Source organism: Neomonachus schauinslandi, chromosome 1 (assembly GCF_002201575.2).
Source record: "Neomonachus schauinslandi chromosome 1, ASM220157v2, whole genome shotgun sequence".
Lineage (NCBI taxonomy): Eukaryota > Metazoa > Chordata > Mammalia > Carnivora > Phocidae > Neomonachus > Neomonachus schauinslandi.
Window position 1 is genome coordinate 8,694,002 of NC_058403.1, and position 23,734 is coordinate 8,717,735.

Sequence of the window (23,734 nt, forward strand, 5' to 3'; positions counted from 1 at the left end):
CATCAGAAACAAAATAATAAATTTTTCAAAAGATTTTATTTATTTGACAGAGAGAGACACAGCGAGAGAGGGAACACAAGCAGGGGAAGTGGGAGAGAGAGAAGCAGGCTTCCCGCTGAGCAGGGAGCCCAATGCGGGGCTCGATCCCAGGATCCTGGGATCATGACCTGAGCCGAAGGCAGACGCTTAACGACTGAGCCACCCAGGTGCCCCCAAAATAATAAATTTAAACAAGGAAGTGAAAAATCTATATTACAAAAACTACAAGACTTTGCCAAAATAAACACAAACAAATGGAAGGACCTCTCATCATGGATCAGAAGAGTTAATATTGTTAAAATGTCCATATTACCCAAAGCCCTGTCAATGCAATCCCCATCAAAATACCAATGGCAATCTTCACAAATAGGAAAAACAATCCTAAATTTGTATGGAACCACAAAACACCCCGAATGGCCAAATCCATCTTCAGGAGAAAGAACAAGGCCAGAGGTTTCACACTTCCTGATTTCAAACTATACTACAAAGCTACAGTGAAGAAAGTGTGGTACTGGCAAAAAAACAGACACATAGACCAATAGAACAGAATGGAGCCCAGAGAGCCCATTAAACCCCTACTTACCTAGTCCATTAATATTTGACAAAGGAGCCAAGAGCACCCAATAGGGAGAGGATAGTCTCTTCAACAAATGGTGTTGGGAAAACTGGATGAACACATGCAGAGCAATAAAATTGAACCCATATCTTACACCACTCACAACAATTAAATTGAAAGGGATCAAAGACTGAAACATAGGATCTGATATTATAAAACTCCTAAATGAAAATGAAGGGAAGGAGTTCCTTGGCATTGGTCTTGGCAATGATTTTTTTGGAACTGAACAAACAAATAAAAATCAACAAATGGCATACATCAAACTTAAAAACTTCTGCACAGCAAAAAAAACAAAATGAAAAGACAACCTACAGAATGGGAGAATTTTTACAAACCATATATTAAATAAGGGATTGATATCCAAAATCTATGAAGAACTCCTACAACTCAATAACAATTCACTTTAAAAATGGGCAAAAGAACGAAATAGACATTTTTTCCAAAAAGACACCCAAATGGCCAAAAGGTACATGGAAAGATGCTCTGCATCATTAATCAAGGAAATGCAAATCAAAACCACAGTGAGATATTACCTCCCATCAAAAAGACAAGAAATAACAAGTGCAGGTAAGGATGTGCAGAAAAGAGAACACTTGTGCTCTGTTGGTAGAAATGTAAATTGGTGCAACCACTGTGGAAAACAGTATGGAAATTCCTCAAAAAATTAAAAATAGAACTATCATATGATCTAGCAGTTCTACTTCTGGGTATTCAAAGAAAATGAAAACACTAACTCAAAGACCTATGCACCAGCATGTTCATTGTAGCATTATTTACAATAGCTAAGATACAGAAACATTCTAAGTGTTTATCAATGGATGAATGGATTTTTAAAATGTGGTACATATATACAATGGAATATTATTCAGCCATGAGAAAGGACATCCTACCATTTGCAGCAATATGGATGGATCTTGAACACATTATGCTAAGTGAGCTAAGCCAGACAGAAAAAAGATAAGTACTGTGTGGTATCACTTATATGTGGAATTTCTAAAAACCACACTTATAAAAACACAATAAAATGGTGGTTACCAGGGTGGGAGTAGGGAGGGGACAGGACAGATATTGTTTAAAGGTACAAAGTTACAGGGCACCTGGGTGGCTCAGTTGGTTAAGCGTCTGCCTTCAGCTCAGATCATGATCGCAGAGTCTTGGGATCAAGTCCCACATCGGGCTCCCTGCTCAGTGGGGAGTCTGCTTCTCACTCTGCCCCTCCCCTCTGCTCAAGTGTTCTCTCTCTCTCTCTGTCCCTCACAAAAATAAATAAAATTTTTTTTAAAAAAATACAAAGTTACAAGAAGTAAATAAGCCTTAGAGATATAATGCACAGCATGGTAAATGTAGACAACAATATTGTATAAGCATCTAAGTTGCTAAGGGACTAGAACTTAATTATTCTACTTACTAAAAAGAAAGAATATTTATGTAATGTGACAGAGGTGCTAATTATCACTACAATGGCAATCCTATAATAATATATAAATATATCCAAAAAAGAGTTTCCGGAGTCCCAGCCCCATCACCACAAAGCTCTGGAGTTAAGAGACAATTGTAAATAACTGGCACAAAAACTTAGAAGTCATTATTGAAAATTTTCATTTCTAATACCATCATCAAAATATTTAAAAATCCCAAGGAATGGATAAACTGTCATATGAGCATACAATGGACTATTATCAATGATAAAAAGAAATGAGCTATCAATCCACAAAAAGACATGGAGAAATCTTAAATGCATATTGCTAAGTCAAAGAAGCCAGTCTGCAAACTCTATATACTATATAATTACAAGTATATGACATTCTGGAAAAGGCAAAACCAAAGAAACAGGAAAACCATCAGTGGTTGCCAGGGGCTAGTGCCGAGGGGAGGAGGGATGAATTGATGGAGTACAGGGGACTTTTAGGGAAGTGAAACCACTGTGTATGATACAAAGAATGTACCACAGAGAGTGAAACCTAATGTAAACTATAGACTTTAGTTAATAATAATGTATCAATATTGTTCATCAGTTGTAACAAATGTACCTCACTAATGCAAGATGTTGATGATAGGGAGATCTAGGCACTGGGCAGAGGGGAAGGGCTGAGGGGGGGTATACCAGAACTCTATTTTCTGCACAATTTTTCTGTTAACCTAAAATTTCTGGGAAAAATAGACTATTAAAATCTCAAGGAGTAAACTTGAGAAATATACAGGACCCATATGAAAATTTTTTAGCTCTCCTGAGAGAAATTAATGAAAAATTGAGTAAACAGAATTACCTCATATTTTGGGGGGTGGGATGACTCAATATGACAAGGATGTCCTTTTTCCTGAGATCATCTATAAATTCAATCTAATAAAAGGTCTATATTTTTTTTGAATTTGAAAAAAACGTGTTTTTTAATTCACCTGTAAGAATTAACATGTGAGAATAGTCAGGGAATTTCTAAAGAGAAACAAGGGGGTTCATGGCATACAAGGTATTAGAAGTATCTTAACATACAGGAGACACCTCTTGCCACCCAACATCCACTCACTTTTATCCTTCTCTTCTGTTAACACTGCCCACTTTACCTTTATGCAACCACGTTCCCCCTTAGTCCTTTGAGTGAAATTGATTCCATGCCTGCATGGACTCCTACCTTCCCAGGGATAGGAACATGACCCCGCAATGCCAACAGGGGGCAACATGGCATACCCTGCAGCCAGAGAGGAGCATGGTGGACTTGAACCTGAGAAGTCATGAGCCTGGCGTCACTGGCCAGACTGAGAACAAAGTCCAGTGATGGAAAAAGAAAGCATCTTGGAAACTTTAACACTTCCTTGTCTTTTTCAGTTACTTGAATCAACATATTTCTCTGTCATGTAAACCAGTTTAAGATGGAAAATCCATCACTGGCAACAGAAACACATCCTAATATATAATGCTCCAGCAATTAAAACAGTATGGTACTAGCCCAGCAGTAGACAGATTCACAGATGGGTTCATGAGGCAAGAGAAAACCGATCAATATATGGAAATGTATTAAGTAATAAAAGTGATTTCACATTAATTGCGGAAAGACAAATTACTTAAGCAATGATACTGAAGCAGCTGGGCAACCATTTGGAAAATAAAGCAGGGCTTTCACCCTCACTTCTGATACCAAAATAAATCTCATAGATCAAAGTTGCACTCTTAAAAAAAAAAAACGATAAAACCTAGAGGGAAAGGAGTGAATCTTTTTATAATCTTGGGGTGACAAAGGCCTTTCTAAGCAGAAAGGGGGAAAAAAACTTAGCCAACTTTGAATTCTACATTTATTATATAGTTAAGAAAAAAAACACTTAAAAAATCCAGGAAAACCACAAACTAGAAAAAAATTACATATGTAAAGGAGCTCTGATAAATCAACAAGAAAGAAGTGAAAAGTGGGAAAGATATGAATACAAATGACTAATAAAAAAGAAATTAACGAAATTCAAATGAAAACAAGGTATTTTTCAACTACCAGCTTACCAAAGATTTAACTTTGTGTTAAACTGGCACATACACGATTGGTGGGAGTTTAACTCGGTATGACCATTTAGCAGACATTAGACAATATGGACTGATTTAACATATGCATGCCTTTTGGCTCGATAGTTTCTAGGCCTTATCCAAAAGAAATACTGTCACATGTGAGTAAGAACATAGCATAAGATATTCACTGTAGCATTGTTTTCATTAGCAAAACAGAAAAGGAAAAAAAGAATGACTCAAGTGTGCATGTTTAGTGGAATGGTTGAGTAAAGCATGCGAAATCTACCAGGCAGCTATTAAAAGTTTTTCTTGGCGCGCCTGGGTGGCTCAGTCGTTGGGCATCTGCCTTCGGATCAGGTCATGATCCCAGGGTCCTGGGATTGAGCGCCACATCGGGCTCCCTGCTCAGTGGGAAGCCTGCTTCTCCCTCTCTCACTCCTCCTGCTTGTGTTCCCTCTCTCGCTGTCTCTCTCTCTGTCAAATAAATAAAATCTTAAAAAAAAAATTTTTTTTCCTTAGGGTCCCACGTGGCTTCTACTTTGCCAAAACCGTTGGTCAGTTTTCTATCTTCCTCTTACTGTCTCAGCAGCTGTGTCCCATGCTGGATCACTCCTCCCAGAGCCCTTTTTCTTGGGCCTGCAGACACTAGGTCACCTTGTCCCCTCCCACTCACTGCTTGCTCTAGTGGAGTCTCTCTGCTCTTCTTCCCTCCCAGACCCAGATCTTTCCTTGACTTTCTTCTCTTCCTTGCCATGTGATTTCATCCATGATTTGAAAATTTCATTCATATGCTGCTCTCTCTTAAATCTGTAACTCCATGGAGCTCCAGGTATGACATTCGACTGCCTCCTCAATTTCTCTACTCAGAAGTCTCCTATGTGTCTCAAACAACATGGTGAAAAGAAAAGTGTTGATTTCTCCCAACCCCATGTTTCCCTCTTCCCCATAAATCATGTCCTCAGCCTCTCAGTCCCACAGTCCTAGAACCTAAGTGTCATTCTTGTTTCCATCTTCTTAAACAATTAGTAAGACCCTGGGAAGGTGTTACTAGTTGTGGACCTGTTATCCTTTCTATTTGTTCTTTCTAATAGAGAACTCCAGTTTTGTTTGGGAGTAGCAATGTACCCAGATAAAGATATTTCTATTTCCTAGCATCCCTCACATCTAGATTTGGACCAATCAAATATAAGTGGAGGGGCTCCTGGGTGGCTCAGTTGTTAAGCTTCTGCCTTCAGCTCAGGTCATGATCCCAGGGTCCTGGGATCGAGCCCCACATCAGGCTCCCTGCTCCGTGGGAAGCCTGCTTCTCCCTCTCCCCCTGCTTGTGTTCCCTCTCTTGCTGTGTGTCTCTCTGTCAAATAAATAAATAAAATCTTTAAATATATGTTGAAGTTTCTAAGGCTTCCCGGAAGTCATTTTAGCAGCCTTTTATCAATGCCTCAAACACAGATGTGTTGCTGAAGGTGTGCAGCCACCTTGTCACCATGAGACAGCATACATAAAGTGGCTGATTTTTATGTTTAAATCTTCCTTCCAACTATCTGCTATTCACTTTGATATATATAGTGAGGTGCCTTTTTAAACCCACATTTTGAAAAGTTCACTTGATCAGTTGTCATTTGTCCAGAAGACCAATATTAGCTGTCATCGTATTATTGCATTCCAGGTCTGGCTTCTGGCTCCTCCTAAATTGTAAATTAGCTGCAAACAGACTTATAGATGTCCCCAAAGCTCAGCAAACCATGGGATCCTCTCCTGTTTCCTTCATCTTCCTGAATGCTGGTCTGCTGCAGAGTGATTTTTAAAAGGAAAAAAGAAAATTCATAAATCTAAGAGCTGTCCCAACTGTCCAACAGTTGACACCACCTCTGATCCTCAGGCTGAAAGATGGGGAGCCAATAACAGACATATGCAGGAGAAACCTGGTTCTGAAGCTCATAAATATGCACGTCCAGGTGACCGGTGAAATCAGCTGCAATGTTTCATGTTTCAGAATGTCATTGCAAATGGAGCCCACTTGCAAAAACACTCTTTCCACTGAGCATTAGCATTGCCGGGGGGAGATGGGGGGTCTCTGTTAATCCCTTGGACTTGTTACAAGGGACTATGAGAAAGAACCTTTCAAATGGCATTTTATTGACTTTTAACATGCCGATCGCTGCCTTTTGGTTTTTTGCATTTCCACGGTCATTTCCTCTCTTTAACCTACTTATTATCTCCAAGGTGCATTTTTTTTTCCTAAATGGATGAAATAAATCTGCAAAAGGCCAAATCCATAGCATAATATAGGGGACATGTTGGCAGCAGAGTGGGAAATGTACTTGCCAGGGAATTGATAAAGCAATCTCTTCTGAGGTGTGATTTTGAGTTTGGGAAACAGCTCAAGTTTGTCTGGCAAGAGGAATAACCTTTTGCAGCATGCTTTGATGCAGACACGGTCTCAGCAGGACAGCCTAGAAGGTGTTAGTGATACGCTGAGAGCTATAGATGGGGAGAGCCCACGGTTATATTTCACTCTCTATTACTGGGACTTGTCAGGCCCTTAAACCACCTGGCTAATTCTTGGAAATCGCTCTCTCCTGAACAAGGGCTTTGGCTCCCATTTGATGTGGACACTTCCAAAAGGGGCTACCCAGGGACACCATAAGCCAGCACAAGTTGAAACCACAGATGGCATCAATGTGATTTGTTCAACAGATGTTGCCATCCTTGTGTTGAAGACACAAAGACAATAGCCCTGTTTGCTCCCAACCGCAGGGCATGTATGCATGGTACTCCTCTAGTTTGAGTGTGGTGGAAGGACAGCAGAAAGCCCACAGGCAGCAGAGTTATGTCCTGTCTGCTTGGCAGCGTTCCGAGTCTCGGGCTGGATGCTGGGAACAGTAGCCCCTGGCTCAGATGAACATTAAGATGCTAGGGCTTCAGTTTCCTCTGTACATGAGGTTCCAACAGCAGCTCTGAAGTCCACATTCCATCCCTGGGGGGCAAGGAGAAAAAAACAGAAGAGGATGCAGTACAAGGAACCCCAGGGGCCCTTTAAGACACCCTACATCTCTCTCCATGGGTGAAAGATTCGCAAGCACAGAATCACTGGGTCCAGCCCGATCCACAGGCTGATCTTTGGAAAAACCAAACCTTCAGCTGGGCCTAGGTCTTCCTGCATCCCCAAATCAGTGAGGTCTAGAAGGAAGCCTCAGAAACCTCACTGTTTGGGATGCATGTAACCTTCCCTTAGGATGCCTCAAATGGGAACTGTGCTGGGCAAACTGGACAGGTGATAGTGGGAATCACTCATTTCTGATTTTCTTTATTTGGCTTCTCCTGCAAACTGTGCTGGGCAAACTGGACAGGGTAATAGGGGCTGTAAGACCGTGCCCAAGCAGCAGGGATGGATGCATAAGTAGGATGGAGGGGTGCATGGTGGGTGAAGGGTGGTTGGTGGTGAGTGAGAGGCTACTATAAAGAAGCCATTTTTATAATTGCTTTTAGAGAGAAATGACTAATGCTTAACAATGATTTGCAATGACTCCAATGAACTCTCTGGCTCTAGAGCAGTGTGAGAGGCATGTTCCTCGCGGGTTTGATGTTTTCCAGCTTGTGGAGCTCACTCTTCACAGAATGTGGGTCTTCAGCCAAGTTTCACCCTTTCCCAGCTGCCATTTGTACAGTCACACAATGGCGCCTGTCCTACTTTAATGGATAATTCACTCATTCAACAGCGATGTTTGGTAGCCAGCTTTTGTCACGCACCATGCAACATGTCAGTTCTGGTTTTTTTTCCTAAATAAAAGGGAAATGCTTACAGGCTAGGGAAAGCAGACAAAAGCATACAAGCAAATGAATTTATAATCATAAACTGACCAATGCTATGAAGAAAATGAGCATGGAGTAGTGAGGGAGAAGGACAGGAAGGTCCCTGCTAGCAAGAGAGGTCTGCAGAGACCACCTGAGGAGTAGAGATTGAAGCTACAACCTGAAGGCCAGCAAAGAGCCAGTCAGGGGATTTAAAAATGAAAAATACAGATGGCAAATAAGCACGTGAAAAGATGCCACCATTAGTCATTAGGGAAATGAAAATCAAGACCACAGTGCTATACCACTTCATACCTACTAGGTATGACTAACATTTTTTTATTTTTTTTTATTTTTTTATTTTTTTAAAGATTTTATTTATTTATTTGAGACAGAGAGAATGAGATACAGAGAGCATGAGAGGGAGGAGGGTCAGAGGGAGAAGCAGACTCCCTGCCGAGCAGGGAGCCCGATGCGGGACTCGATCCAGGGACTCCAGGATCATGACCTGAGCCGAAGGCAGTCGCTTAACCAACTGAGCCACCCAGGCGCCCGACTCACATTTTTTTAAAAAGGAAAACGTGTTGGTGAAAATATGGAGAAATTAGAACCCTCATATGTTGCTGGTGAGAATATAAGATTGTACAGGCTCTGAGGAAAAACAGCTTGGTAGTTTCTCAAGAGTTAAACACAGAATCACTATATGTATTCATATCTTAGGGCTGCCATAACAGTACCACAGACTGGAGGGCTTAGACAATAGACACTTATTGTCTCATGGTTCTGGAAGCCAAAAGTCCAAGATCAATGTATTGGCAGGGTTGGTCCCTCCTGAGAGCTGTGAGGAAGAATCCGTTCCATGCCTTCTCCCGACTTCTGGAGACCTCGGACATTCCTTGGCTTATGGATGGCATTGTCCCTGTGTCCTCACATAGTCTTCCTTCTGTGAATGTATGTCACCATGACCAAATTACCACCCCCCTTGTTTTTTAATAAGGACATAGTCATGTTAGATTATGACCCATCCTAATGACCTCATTTTCACTATATCTGTGAAAAAAACCTTATTTCCAAGTAAAATTCCATTTTGAGATACTGGGGGTTAAGATTTGAACATTATCTTTTCCAGGGGATACAATTCAACCCATTCTATCATAAGACCCAGCAGTTGCACTTCCAGGGATATACCCTTAAAGAATTGAAAACAAGGACTCAAACACATGCTGTACACCAAGGTTCATAGTAGCATTAGTCACAATGTGCAAAAAATGGAAACAACCCAAATGTTATCAATAAATGAATGGATAAACAAAATGTGGTGTGTCCAAACATGGGCTATTATTGGAATGGAGCGCTAATACACACTGTGATGTGGAAGAACTTCAAAACCATTATGCTCAGTGAAATAAGCCAGCCACAAAAGGGCAGATATTGTATGATTCCAGTTATATGAAATATCTGGGATAGACAAATTCAGAGCAACAGAGAACAGAAGCCACCAGGAACAAAGGGAGGGGAAATACGAACTTAATGCTTAATGGGTACGGAGTTTCTGTCTGGGGTGTTAAAAGTCTGGAAATGGATGGTGGTGATGATTGTACAATACAACAAATCTAATTAATGCCACTGAATTGCCCAATTAAATTATTTTTGGTGCAGTTCTTTGGATTGTCTATGAATAGTTTCATGTCATCTGCAAATAGTGACAGTTTAATTTCTTTACCAATATGGATATGTCTTATTTCTTTTTCTTGTCTGATTGCTGTGGTTAGGAACTCCAGTGCTATGTTGAATAAAAGTGGTAACTGTGGACTTCCTTGTCTTGTTCCTGACCTTAGATGGAAAGTCCTCAGTTTTTCACCATTGAGTATAATGTTACCTGTGGACTTTTCATATATGGCCTTCATTATGTTGAGGTATGTTCACTCTAAACCCACTTCATTGAGAGTTTTTATCATGAATAGATATTGAATCTTGTCAAATGCTTTTTCTGCATTTATTGAGATGGCCATGAGATTTTTATTCTTCGTTTTGTTGATGTGGTATATGACATTGATTGGTGAATATTGAACCATCCTTCCATGCTGGGAATAAATCCCACTTGATTGTGATGAATGATCTTTTTAATGTATTGTATGAAGTTTGCTAATATTTTATTGAGGATTTTTGCCTCTATATTCATCAGGGATATTGGTCTGTAGTTCTCTTTTTCTTTGGTGTCTTTGTCTGGTTTTGGTATCAGGGTAATGCTGGCCTCATAGAATGTATTTGGAAGCTTTCCTTCCTCTTCCATATTTTGGAATGATTTAAGAATAGATATTAACTCTTCTTTAAGCACCTGGTAGACTGCCCCTGTGAATCCATGTGGTCCTGGACTTTTTTTTTTTTTTTGGCAGTTTTTTGATTGCTGATTGAATTTTGTTACTTGTAATCAGTCTGTTCAGATTTTCTATTCTTTCCTGGTTCAGTTTTGGAAGATTGTATGTTTCTAGGAATTTATCCATTTCTTCTAGGTTGTCCAGTTTGTTGGCATATAATTTGTCCTGGTATTTTCTTCTAATCCTTTGTATTTCTGTTGTGTCAGTTCACTCATTTCTGATTTTCTTTATTTGGCTTCTCTCTCTCTCTTTTAATGACTATGGCTACAGGTTTGTCAATTTTGTTTATCTTTTCAAAGAACCAGCTCTTGGTTTCATTGATTTTCTCTATTGTTTTTTTAGTCTCTGTAATTTATTTCTGCTCTGATCTTTATTGTTTCCTTTCTTCTACGAACCTTGGCTTTGTTCTTCTTTTTCTAGTTCCTTTAGGTGTAAAGTTAGATTGTTTATTTGAGCTTTTTCTTGTTCCTTGAGGTAGGACTGTATTGCTTTATACTTCCCTCTTTGAACTGCCTTTACTGTATCCCAAAGATTATGGACTGTTGTGTTTTCATTTTCAATTTTCTCCATGAATTTTTTCCTTTCTTCTTTGATTGCTTCATTCACCCTTTGGTTGTTGAGTATCATATTATTTAGTCTCTGTGGGTTTGTGTTTTCTCCAGTTTCTTTCCTGTGACTTATTTGTAGTTTCATACTGTTGTGATCAGAAAAGATGCATGGTATGATTTCAGTCTTCTTTTGTTTTAAGATTTTATTTATTGGACACAGAGCACAAGTAGGCAGAGTGGCAGGCAGAGGGAGAGGGAGAAGCAGGCTCCCCACTGAGCAGAGAGCCTAATGTGGGGCTCAATCCCAAGACCCTGGGATTATGACCTGAGCTGAAAGCAGACGCTTAACCAACTGATTTTGTGGTGCCCCTGATTTCAATCTTCTTAAATTTATTGAGGCTTGTTTTATGTCCTAATATACAATCTAGTCTGGAGAATGTTCCATATGCACGTGAAAAGAATGTGTAGTCCTTTGGTTTTTGGATGGAATGTTCTGTATGTATCTGTTATGTCCATCTAGTCTAATGTATCACTCAGAGACATTGTTTCTTGGTTGATTTTCTGTCTGGATGATCTGTCCATTGATGTAAGGAAAGTGCTAAAGTCCCCTAATATTATTGTATTACCATCAGTTTCTCTCTTTATGTCCATTAATATTTACTTCATGTATTTAGGTGCCCCAGTATTGGGTGCATAGATGTTTACAGTTGTTATCTCCTCTTTTTGGATTGACATCTTTATCATTAGGTAATGCCCTTCTTTGTCTCTTGTTACAGTCTTTGTTTAAAGTGTATTTTGTCTGGATACACCTGGGTGGCTCAGTCCATTAGGCATCTGCCTTTGGCTCAGGTCATGATCCCAGGTCCTGAGATTGAGCCCCATGTCGGGCTCCCTGCTCAGTGGGGAGTCTGCTTATTCCCCTCCCTCTGTCCTACTCACCCCCCCCCATGCTCACTCCCTCGCTCTCAAATAATTAAATAAAATATTTTTTAAAATAAAGTCTATTTTGTCTGATATAGGTATTGCTACCTTGGCTTTATTTTTCACTTCTATTTGCATGGCAAATGTTTTTCCATCCCTCACTCTCAGCCTGTGTGTGTCTTCAGGCCAGAGGTGAGGCTCTTGTAGATAGTATATAGATGGGTATTGTTTTTTATTCACTCTGCCACCTTATGCCTTTTGGGGTTTTTTATTGTTATGTTAATCACCATACATTACATCATTAATTTTTGATGTAGTGTTCCATCATTCATTGTTTGTGTATAACACCCGGTGCTCCATGCAGAACGTGCCCTCTTTAATACCCATCACCAGGCTAACCCATCCTCCCACCCCCATCCCCTCTAAGACCCTCAGTTTGTTTTTCAGAGTCCATCGTCTCTCATGGTTCATCTCCCTCTCTGATTTCCCCCCCTTCATTCTTCCCCTGCTGCTATCTTCTTCTTTTTTTTTTTTTTCTTAACATATATTGCATTATTCCTAGAGATGTACCAACTACCAAAACTGAACCAGGATGAAATAGAAAACCTGAACAGACCTATGACCACTAAGGAAATTGAAGCAGTCATCAAAAATCTCCCCAAAAACAAAAGCCCAGGGCCAGATGGCTTCCCAGGGGAATTCTACCAAACATTTAAAGAAGAATTAATACCTATCCTTCTGAAACTGTTCCAAAAAATAGAAATGGAAGGAAAACTTCCAAACTCATTTTATGAGGCCAGCATTGACTTGATCCCAAAACCAGACAAAGACCCCATCAAAAAGGAGAATCACAGACCAATATCCCTGATGAACATGGATGCAAAAATTCTCACCAAAATACTAGCCAATAGGATCCAACAGTACATTAAAAGGATTATTCACCATGACCAAGTGGGATTTATCCCTGGGCTGCAAGGTTGGTTCAACATCCGCAAATCAATCAATGTGATACAATACATTAACAAAAGAAAGAACAAGAATCATATGATCCTCTCAATAGATGCAGAAAAAGCATTTGACAAAGTACAGCATCCTTTCTTGATCAAAACTCTTCAGAGTATAGGCATAGAGGGTACATACCTCAATATCATAAAAGCCATCTATGAAAAACCTACAGCGAATATCATTCTCAATGGGGAAAAACTGAGAGCTTTTCCCCTAAGGTCAGGAACGCGGCAGGGATGTCCACTATCACCACTGCTATTCAACATAGTATTGGAAGTCCTAGCCACAGCAATCAGACAACAAAAAGAAATCAAAGGCATCCAAATTGGCAAGGAAGAAGTCAAACTCTCACTCTTTGCAGATGATATGATACTTTATGTGGAAAACCCCAAAGACTCCACCCCAAAACTGCTAGAACTCATACAGGAATTCAGTAAAGTGGCAGGATATAAAATCAATGCACAGAAGTCAGTGGCATTCCTATACACCAACAACAAGACAGAAGAAAGAGAAATTAAGGAGTCGATCCCATTTACAATTGCACCCAAAACCATAAGATACCTAGGAATAAATCTAACCAAAGAGACAAAGGATCTGTACTCAGAAAACTATAAAATACTCATGAAAGAAATTGAGGAAGACACAAAGAAATGGAAAAACGTTCCATGCTCATGGATTGGAAGAACAAATATTGTGAAGATGTCAATGCTACCTAGAGCAATCTACACATTCAATGCAATCCCCATCAAAATACCATCCACTTTTTTCAAAGAAATGGAACAAATAATCCTAAAATTTGTATGGAACCAGAAAAGACCCCGCATAGCCAGAGGAATGTTGAAAAAGAAAAGCAAAGCTGGCGGCATCACAATTCCGGACTTCCAGCTCTATTACAAAGCTGTCATCATCAAGACAGTATGGTACTGGCACAAAAACAGACACATAGATCAATGGAACAGGACAGAGAGCTCAAAAATGGACCTTAGGCCTTTTGATTGGAATATTTAGGCCATTTACATTTAAAGTAATTATTGATAGGTATGTACTCATTGCTTTTTTAAAATTGGCTTTCTAGTTGTTTTTGTAGTTCTTTATTCCTTCTTGCTCTCTTTCATTGTGATTGATGAGTTTCTATAGTGTTATGTCTGGCTTTATTTTTTGTGTATCTATCATAGGTTTTGGGTTTGTGGTTTCCGTGAGGTTCATATATAATATTCTAAGTAAATATCGGTCTATATTAATTTAATGGTCATTTAACTTCACACATTCTCAAAAAAGAAAAGAAATAAATTGAAAAAGGAAAAAAACATATTATTTTCCTTTTTCCCCTTCTCTTCCCTTTTAATTCCCTTCTCCACATTTTATGTGTATGTTGTCATATTTTGCATCTTTTTATTCATAATTTTCTTAGGTCTAATTATGGACTTTTTTTCCCACTTAAGTAGTCCTTTTAATATTTCTGGTAAGGTGGGTTTAGTGGTGATAAACTCCTTTATCTTTTGTTTGTCTGGGAAACTCTTTATCTTACCTTCATATCTGAATGACAATCTTTCTGGAGAGTGTTCTTTGCTGTAGGTTTTTTCCTTTCAACATTTTGAATATATCATGTCACTCTCTTCTGACCTGCAAGGTTTCTGCTGAGAAATCAGCTCATGGTCTTATAGTTTTCCCTTGCAGATAACTTTTTGTCTCTCTGTTGCAGCTTTTAAGAGTCTCTTTTTATCTTTAAACTTTAACATCTTAATTATGATCGGCTGTAGTGTGGACCTCCTTAGATTCATCTTGACTAGAACTCCGTTTCTTGGACGTGAATGTATTTTTCCTTCCCTGGTCAGAAAGTTTTCAGTTATTATTTCTTCAAATAACTTTTCTGTCCCTTCCTTTCTGTCTTTTTCTTCTAGGAGCCCTATGATGCAAATGTATGTTCACTTGTTGTCCAAGAGGTCTCTTAACTATCCTCATTTTTAAAAATTTCTTTCTCTTTTTGCTGTTCAGCTTGTGTGCTTTCCATTACCCTGTCTTCCACATTGCTGATACATTCTTCTGCATCCTCTAACCTACTATTGATCCCCTCTAGTGTGTTTTTTATTTCAATTATTGTAGTCTTCAATTTTAATTGGTTCTTTTTAATATTTTCTATCTCTTTATTGAATGTTTTACTGAGATCTTCCACTCTTTTCTCCAGCCCAGTATCTTTACAATTGTTACTTTAAATTCTATACAAAGAATATTGCTTATCTCTGTTTCACATAGTTCACTTTCTGAGTTTTTTCCCTTGTTCTTTCTTTTGGAACATATTCCTCTGTCTCCCCATTTTGCTTGACTTCCCATGTTTGTTTCTATGGAATACATAGAACACCTAAACTTGAAGGAGTGGTCTTGTGTATGGTGTCCCCTATGTAGACTGTCTGTGCTTGGTAACCTTGCCTAAGAAGACCTATCTAGAAGAATATTGTTAAGGCCAGTGTCAAAGAAATTACTGTGCTCTCTTGTAGGATTTTTACTCTAGCTGGGTAGCTGGAGCTGTAACTGGATATGCTAGTTACTCTTTTATTTTATTTTTTTTTTTTTTTAAGATTTTATTTATTTATTTGACAGAGAGAGAGACAGCTAGAGAGGGAACACAAGCAGGGGGAGTGGGAGAGGGAGAAGCAGGCTTCCTGCTGAGCAGGGAGCCCAATGCGGGGCTTGATCCCAGGACCCTGGAATCATGACCTGAGCCGAAGGCAGGCACTCAACGACTGAGCCACCCAGGCGCCCCACTAGTTACTCTTTTAAACCACAGCCTATCTCAGTTTCTCTTGCTGTTCTCTTGCAGTTGTATCTTTGGTTGTTCAGTAGTTCTTCAGGAGGAGTTGTTCTATTAATAGGGCAATTTGGTTTGTTCTATGGAGGAGGTGAGTTCAGGCTCTTCCTATGTCACCATCTTGGACTGGAACCATGACTTATTTTATAACTGGAAATTTGTACATCTTCATCCCCTTCAACTATTTTGCCCATCCTCCATCCGACTCCCATCAGGTAACCACCAATTTGTTCTCCATATCTATGAATCTGTGTCTGCTTTGTTTTTTCCTTTGATTTTTTAGATTTCACAAATAAGTGAAATCATATGGTATTTGTCTTTCTCTGACTTATTTCACTTAACATAACACCCTCTAGGTCCATCCATGTTGTTGCAAATGGTAAGATCTCATTTTTTATGGCTGAGTGGTATTTGTGTGTGTGTGTGTGTGTGTGTATACCCAGTAGTGGAATTACTGGATCGTTTAGTATTTCTATTTCTAATTTTTTGAGGAATCACCATACTGTTTTCCACAGTGGCTGCACCAATTTACAGTCCCACCAAGAGTGCACAAGAGTTTCTTTTTCTCCACATCCTCACCACCACCTGTCATTTCTTGTGTTTTTTACTTTAGCCACTCTGACAGATTTAAGATGTTATCTCATTGTGGTTTTGATTTGCATTTCCCTGATGATGAGTGATGTTGAGCATCTTTTCATGTTTCTGTTGGCCATCTGTATGTCTTCTTTGGAAAAATGTCCATTCAGGTCCTCTGCCCATTTCTTAAATTGGATAATAATCCAATGTTTTTGGTGTTGAGTTGTATAAATTATTTATATATTTTGAATGTTAACCTCTTACGAGATATATCATTTGCACATATCTTCTCCCATTCAGTAGGTTGCCTTTTCATTTTGTTGATAATTTCCTTCACTGTGCAAAAGCTTTTTATTTTGGTGTAGTCCCAATAGTTTATTTTTGCCTTTGTTTCCCTTGCCTAAGAAGACCTATCTAGAGTATTGCTAAGGCCAGTGTCAAAGAAATTACTACTGTGCTCTCTTGTAGGATTTTTATGGTTTCAGGTCTCACATTTAGGTCCTAAATGCTTTTTGAGTTTATTTTTGTATATGTAAAAAGGTAATCCAATTTCTTTTTCATGTAGCTACCCAGTTTTCCCAACACCATTTGTTGAAGAGATTGTCTTTTTCCCATTGCATATTCTTGCCTCCTTTGTCAAAGAACAATTGACCATATAATCGTGGGTTTATTCCTGGGCTCCATGTTCTGATCCATTGATCTATGTGTCTGTTTTTGTGTCAGTACCATACTGTTTTGATTCCTACAGCTTTGCAATATAACTTGAAATCTGGAGTTGTGATACCTCCAGCTTTTTTTCTTTTTCAAGTTTGCTTTAGCTATTCAGTGTCTTTGTGGTTCCATACATATTTTAGGATTGTTTATTCTAGTTCTGTGAAAAATGCTATTAGTATTTTGATAGGGATTGCATTAAATCTTCAGATTGCTTTGGGTAGTATGGACATTTTAACAATATTTGTTCTTCCAATCCACGAGCATGGAAAGTCTTTCTATTTGTTTGTATCACCTTCAATTTCTTTCCTCAGTGTTTTATAGTTTTAATAACACAGGTCTTTCACCTCCTTGGTTAAGTTTATTCCTAGATATTTTATTATTTTTGGTGCAATTATAAATGGTATTTCTTTCTCAATTTCACTTTCTGTTGCTTCATTATTACTGATAGAAATGCAACAGATTTCTGTATATTACTTTGTATCCTGTGACCTTACTGAATTCATTTATCAGTTCCAGTAGTTTCTTTCATGGAGTCTTTTTTTTAAGATTTTATTTATTTATTTGACAGAGAGAGACACAGCAAGAGAGGAAACACAAGCAGGGGGAGTGGGAGAGGGAGAAGCAGGCTTCCTGCCGAGCAGGGAGCCCGATGTGGGGCTCGATCCCAGGACCCTGGGATCATGACCTGAGCCGAAGGCAGATGCTTAATGACTGAGCCACCCAGGCACCCCTCTTTCGTGGAGTCTTGAGGATTTTCTATATATAGTATCATGTCATCTGCAAATAGTGAAAGTTTTACTTATTCCTTAACAATTTGAATACTCTTATTTCTTGTTGTCTAATTGCTGTGGCTAGAGCATCCAGTACTATGTTGAATAAAAGTGGTGAGAGTGGACTTGTCTTGTGCCTGACTTTAGGGGGAAAGCTCTTAATTTTTCACCATTGAGGGCGCCTGGGTGGCTCAGTTGGTTGAGCGACTGCCTTCGGCTCAGGTCATGATCCTGGAGTCCCGGGATCGAGTCCCGCATCAGGCTCCCTGCTCGGCAGGGAGTCTGCTTCTCCCTCTGACCCTCCTCCCTCTCATGCTCTCTGTCTCTCATTCTCTCTGTCTCAAATAAATAAAGAAAATCTTAAAAAAAAATTTTCACCATTGAGTATGTTGTTGGTTATGGATTTTTATTAAAAGACTTTTATTATGTTGAGGTATCTTCCTTCTAAACCTACTTTGTTAAAGGGTTTTTATCATAAATGGATATTGTACTTTGTTGAATGCTTTCTCTGCATCTATTGAAATAATCCTATAGTTTTTATCCTTTCTCTTATTGATATGATGTATCATGTTGATTGATTTGTGAATATTGAACCACCCTTGCATCCCAGGACTAAATCCCACTTGATCATGGTGCATGATTTTTTTAAAAGTATTATTGGATTCAGTTTGCTAATATTTTGATTTTTGCATTTATGTTCATCAGAGATATTGGCCTGCATTTCTCTTTTTTATGGTGTCTTTATCTGGTTTTTGTATTGGTGATACTGGCCTCATAAAATGAATTTGGAAATTTTCCTTCCTCTTATTTTTTGGAATAGTTTAAGAAGAATGATTACCAACTCTTCTTTAAAAGTTTGATAAAATTCACCTGTCAAGCTGTCTGGTCCTAGAAACCTGGTTTGTTGGGAATTTTTTGATTACTGCTTCAATTTCATTGCTGATAATTTGTCTTTTCTAATTTTCTATTTCTTCCTGCTTCAGTTTTGGTAGGTTATATGTTTCTAGGAATTTACCCATTTCTTTTAGGTTGTCCAGTTTGTTGGCATCCAACACCATTTATTTTATTTTTTTTTAAAGATTTGATTTATTTGACAGAGAGAGAGCGACAGCAGGAAAACAAGCCGGGGGAGTGGGAAAGGGAGAAGCAGGCTTCCCGCCGAGCAGGGAGCCCGATGGGGGGCTCGATCCCAGGACCCTGGGATCATGACCTGAGCCGAAGGCAGACGCTTAACGACTGAGCCACCCAGGCGCCCCTCCAACACCATTTATTGAAGAGACTTTTCCCCCTTGTATATTTTTGCCTCCTTTGTCAAAGAATTTTTTTAGTATAGTTGACACACTGTGTTGCATTAATTTCAGGTATACAACATAGTGATTCCACAAGTTTATGCATTATGCTGTGTTCACCACAAGTGTAGCTACCATCTCTCTCCATACAGTATCTTTGACTATATTCCTCATGCTGTGCCTTATATCCCTGTAACTTACTCATTCCATAACTGGAAGCCTATACCTCCCACTCTCATTTTGCCCAACCCTTACTCTCTGGCATCCATCAGTTTTTTCTCTGTATTTATAGGTCTAATTCTGCGTTTTGTTTGTTTGTTTATCTGTGGGGGTTTTATTCCACATAGGAGTGAAATCATATGATATTTATTGTTCTTAGTCTGATTTATTTCACTTAATAGTCTCTAGGTCCTTCCAAGTTGTCTCAAATGGCACAATCTCATCCTTTTGTGGCTGTGTAATATATACACCACATCTTCCTTATCCATTTATCTACTGATGGACACTTAGGTTGCTTCCCTCCTTTGGCATAGATTAATTGATCATGTAAACATGGGTTTATTTCTAGGTTTTCCATTCTGTTCTATTGATCTGTGTGTCTATTTTTGTGCCAGTACCATACTGCTTTGATTAGTACAGCTTTATAGTGCCTCTTGAAATCTGGGATTGTGTTACCTCCAGCTTTGTTCTTCTTTCTCAAGGTTGCTTTGACAACTCGGGGTCTTTTGTGATTCCATACAAATTTAGTATTATTCATTCTAGTTCTGTGAAAAATGCTGTTGGTATTTTTTTTTTATTTGACAGAGAGAGGGGGGAAGAGAACACAAACAGGGGGAGCAGCAGGCAGAGGGAGAAGGAGCAGCAGGCTTCCCCACTGAGCAGGGAGCCGGATGCAGGGCTCCATCCCAGGACCTGGGATCATGACCCGAGCCAAAGGCAGATGCTTAATCTGCTGTTGGTATTTTGATAGGGATTGCATTGTACCTGTAGATTGCTTTGGGTAATTGTCTGTATTACCCTTCTTATTTTTTTTTTTTAAGATTTTATTTGTTTGACAGAGAGAGACACAGAGCAGGAACATAAGCAGGAGGAGTGGGAGAGGGAGAAGCAGGCTTCCCGCAGAGCAGGGAGCCCAATGCGGGGCTCAATCTCAGGACCCTGGGATCATGACCTGAGCCGAAGGCATATGCTTAACGACTGAACCACCCAGGCGCCCCATGTATTACCCTTCTTATTAACAATAAGAATTCTTCCACTCCATGAGCATGGAATATCTTTCAATTTGTTTATGTTGCCTTCAGTTTCTTTCAGCGATGTTTCTGGTCTTCAAAGTACAAGTCTTTCACCTCCTTGGTTAAGTTTATTCCTAGATATTTTATTCTTTTTGGTGCACTTGTAAATGAAACTGTTTTCTTAATTTCTCTTTCCGCTACTTTGTTATTAGTGTATAGAACTGCTACTGATTTCTGGGTATTAATTTTGTATCCTACAACTTTACCGAATTCTCTTATTCAAATATTTTTTGATGGAGTTGGAATTTTTAAAATATATAATATCGTGTCATCTGCAAAAAAGTGAGTCTAATTTCTTCCTTACCAATTTGGTTGGCTTTATTTCTTTTTCTTGTCTGATTGCTGTGGCTAGGACTTCCAGTACTATGTTGAATAAATGTGGTGACAGTCAACATCCTTGTCTCATTCCTGATCTTAAAGGAAAAGCTCTCAGGTATTTTGTTTTTGTTTTTTAGATTTTATTTTATCTATTTGAGAGAGAGAGAGCACAAGCGGGGGTAGGGTCAGAGGGAGAAGCAGACTCCCCGCCGAGCAGGGAGCCCGATGCAGGACTCGATCCAGAGACTCCGGGATCATGACCTGGGCCGAAGGCAGTTGCTCAACCAACTGAGCCACCCAGGCGCCCCAGCTCTCAGGTATTTATCATTGAGTATGATGTTAACTGTGAGTTTGTTGTATATGGTCTTTATTATGATGAGGTATGTTCCCTCTAACCCCACTTTGTTGAAAGTTTTTATCATGAATAGTTGTTGAATCTTATCAAATGCTTTTTCTGCATCTATGGAGATGATCATATGATTTCTTCCTTTGTTTTGTTCATGTGGTGTATGACACTGATGATTGGTGAATATTGAACCATGCTTGCATGCTGGAAATAAATCCTACTTGATTGTGGTGAATGATCCTTTTAATGTATTGTTGAATGCAGTTTGCTAATATTTTCTTGAGAATTTTTGCATCTGTTTCATCAGGGATATTGTCTGTAGTTTTGCAGTGTGGGAGGGGGGCATTGTTCTGTTTTAGTGGTAGGGTCTTTGCCTGGTTTTGATATTGGGTAATACTGTCCTTGTAGAATACATTTGGAAGCTTTCTTTCTTCTATATTTTGGAATAGTTTGAGAAGGATAGCTACTAACTCTTCTTTGAATGTTTGGTAGAATTCACCTGTGTGAATCCATCTGGTCCTGGACTTTTGTCTGTTGGTTTTTTGTTGTTATTATTACTATATTATTATTACTGATTCAATTTCTTTACTAGTAATTGGTCTGTTCAGATTTTCTATTTATTCCTGATTCAGTCTTGGAAGATTGTATGTCTAAGAATTTATCCATTTCTTCTAGGATGTCCAATTTGTTGGCAAAAATTTTTCATAGTAGTCTCTTATTAATCCCTTGTATTTCTCTGGTAGTTGGTTGTGACTTCTCCTTTTCCATTTCTCATTTTATTTATTTGTATCCTCTCTCTTTTTCTTGAAAGTCTGTCTAAAGGTTTATCAATTTTATCTTTTGAACTAGCTTTTGGTGTCATTGATCTTTTTATTTTTTTTTTTAGTCTCTTTTTCATTTATGTCTACTCTAATATTTATTATTTCCTTCTTTTTACTCACCCTGGGTTTTGTTTGTTCTTTTTCTAGTTCCCTTAGGTGTAAGGTTAGATTGCTTATTCGAGCTTTTTCTTGTTTCTTGAGGTAGGCTTGTATCACTATAAATTTCCCTCTTAGAACTGCTTTTGTTGCCTCCCAAAGATTTTGGACCATTGTGTTTTCATTTTTCTCTATGTATTTTTTTTATTTCTTCTTTGATGTCTTTGTTGACCCATTGGTTGTTTATCCATGTGTTGTTTAGCCTCCATGCATTTGTGTTTTCCAGTTTTTTTCTTTTTTCTTTTTTTAAGATTTTATTTATTTGACAGAGTGAGAGAGCACAAGCAGGGGGAGTGGGAGAGGCAGAGGGAGAAGCAGACTCCCCACTGAGCAAGGAGCCCCAAGTAGGGCTTGATCCCAGGACCCCAGGATCATGACCTGAGTCAAAGGCAGGCACTTAAACAACTGAGCCACTCAGGCGCCCCCAGTTTTTTTCTTGTAATTGATTTCTAGTTTCATATGGTTGTGGTTAAAAAAAAAAGATGCATGATATGATTTCAGTCTTCTTCAATTTTTTTATTTGTTGTGTTTTTATAATTTAAGATTTTATTTGAGAGAGAGAAAGTGAGCGAGAGAGAACACAAGCGGGGTGGAGGGGCAGAGGGAGAAGCAGGTTCCCCACTGAGCAGGGAGTCCAATGCGGGGCTCCAATCCCAGGACCCTGGGATCATGATCTGAGGGGAAGGCAGATGCTTAACTGAGCCACTCAGGCACCCCTCAATCTTCTTCAATTTATTGAGATTTGTTTTGTGACCTAATGTGATCTATCCTGGAGACTATTCCACACCCTTTTGAAAAGAATGTGTATTCTGTTGATTTGGGATGGAATGTTCTGTGCATATCTGTTAAGTCATTCTGGTCTAATGTTTTGTTCAAGGACACTGCTTCTTTGGATGTCTGGATGATCTACCCATTGGTGTAAGTGGGGTGCTAAAGTCCCCTACTCTTAATGTATTACTGTCAATTTCTCCCTTTATATCTGTTGATATTTGCTTTATGTATTTAGGTGCTCCTATGTTGGATGCATAGATATTTACAATTGATATATCCTCTTGTTGGATTAATTCCTTTATTATTACATAATGCTCTTCTTTGTCTCTTGTTACAATTTTTATTTTAAAGTCTAATTTGTCTAGTTATGGCTACTCCAACTTTTTTTTTCCCCACTACCACTTGCATGCAGTATCTTTTTCTATCCCTTCACTTTCAGTCTGTATGTGTCTGTAGATCTTAAGGGTGTCTTGTAGGCAGCATATAGAAAGTTTGTCTTTAATCAATTCTGCCAATCTATATTTTCAGAGCATTTAACCCAGTTACATATAAAGTAATTATTGATATCTATGTGCTTATTGCCATTTTGTTCATTGTTATCTGGTTGTTTTTGTAGCTCTTCTTGTTCCTTCTCTTGTTCTCTTTTCTTGTGATTGAAGACTTTCTGTAGTGTTATGCTTGGCTTTCTTCTTTTGTGTATCTGTTACCGGTTTTGGTTTCTGGTGATGATGAGGTGCATATGTAACATCCTAAATATATAGCAGGTTACATTAAATTGACAGTCACTGAAGTTCAAACACATTCTGAAACAATTTTTTACTCCCCCTTCCACATCTTATATATATATATGTATGTCATATTTTGCATATATATAGTCATATTTTACATATTTAATTTATAATTTTCTTCTAATTATGGCCCTTTTCCACTTAAAGAAGTCACTTTAACATTTCTTGTAATGTTGGTTTAGTGGTGATCAACTCTTTTAATTTTTGTTTGTCTCGGAAGGTTTTTGTTTGTTTTTGTTTTTTTTAGGTGATTCTCTTGGGTTGTTCTTTAAGGGTCATGAAGGTTGCTGAACCACAA